The sequence below is a fragment of the Phaethon lepturus genome, unplaced genomic scaffold, assembly GCF_000687285.1.
Source record: "Phaethon lepturus isolate BGI_N335 unplaced genomic scaffold, ASM68728v1 scaffold28196, whole genome shotgun sequence".
Classification (NCBI taxonomy): Eukaryota; Metazoa; Chordata; class Aves; order Phaethontiformes; family Phaethontidae; genus Phaethon; species Phaethon lepturus.
This window is the reverse complement of record NW_010548739.1, coordinates 1-202: the sequence shown is the minus strand read 5'-3', so window position 1 is coordinate 202 and position 202 is coordinate 1.

The window sequence follows — 202 nt, the reverse complement described above, 5'->3', positions numbered from 1 at the left end:
TGTCGCGTGTTGGGGACGTATGTGCGGTGCCCGTCCCGGGCCGTAGGAACCCAGGTGTGTCGGTCCCGGGTGGTGCTGGTCCCGGGTGTGCGGGGGCCGTGGGAACCCGGTTGCGTAGGTACCGGGGTCGTGGGGTCTCGAGTGTGCGGGACCTACGCGCGGTGCCGGTCTTGGGCCGTGTGGCCCCCGGATGTGCGTGTTC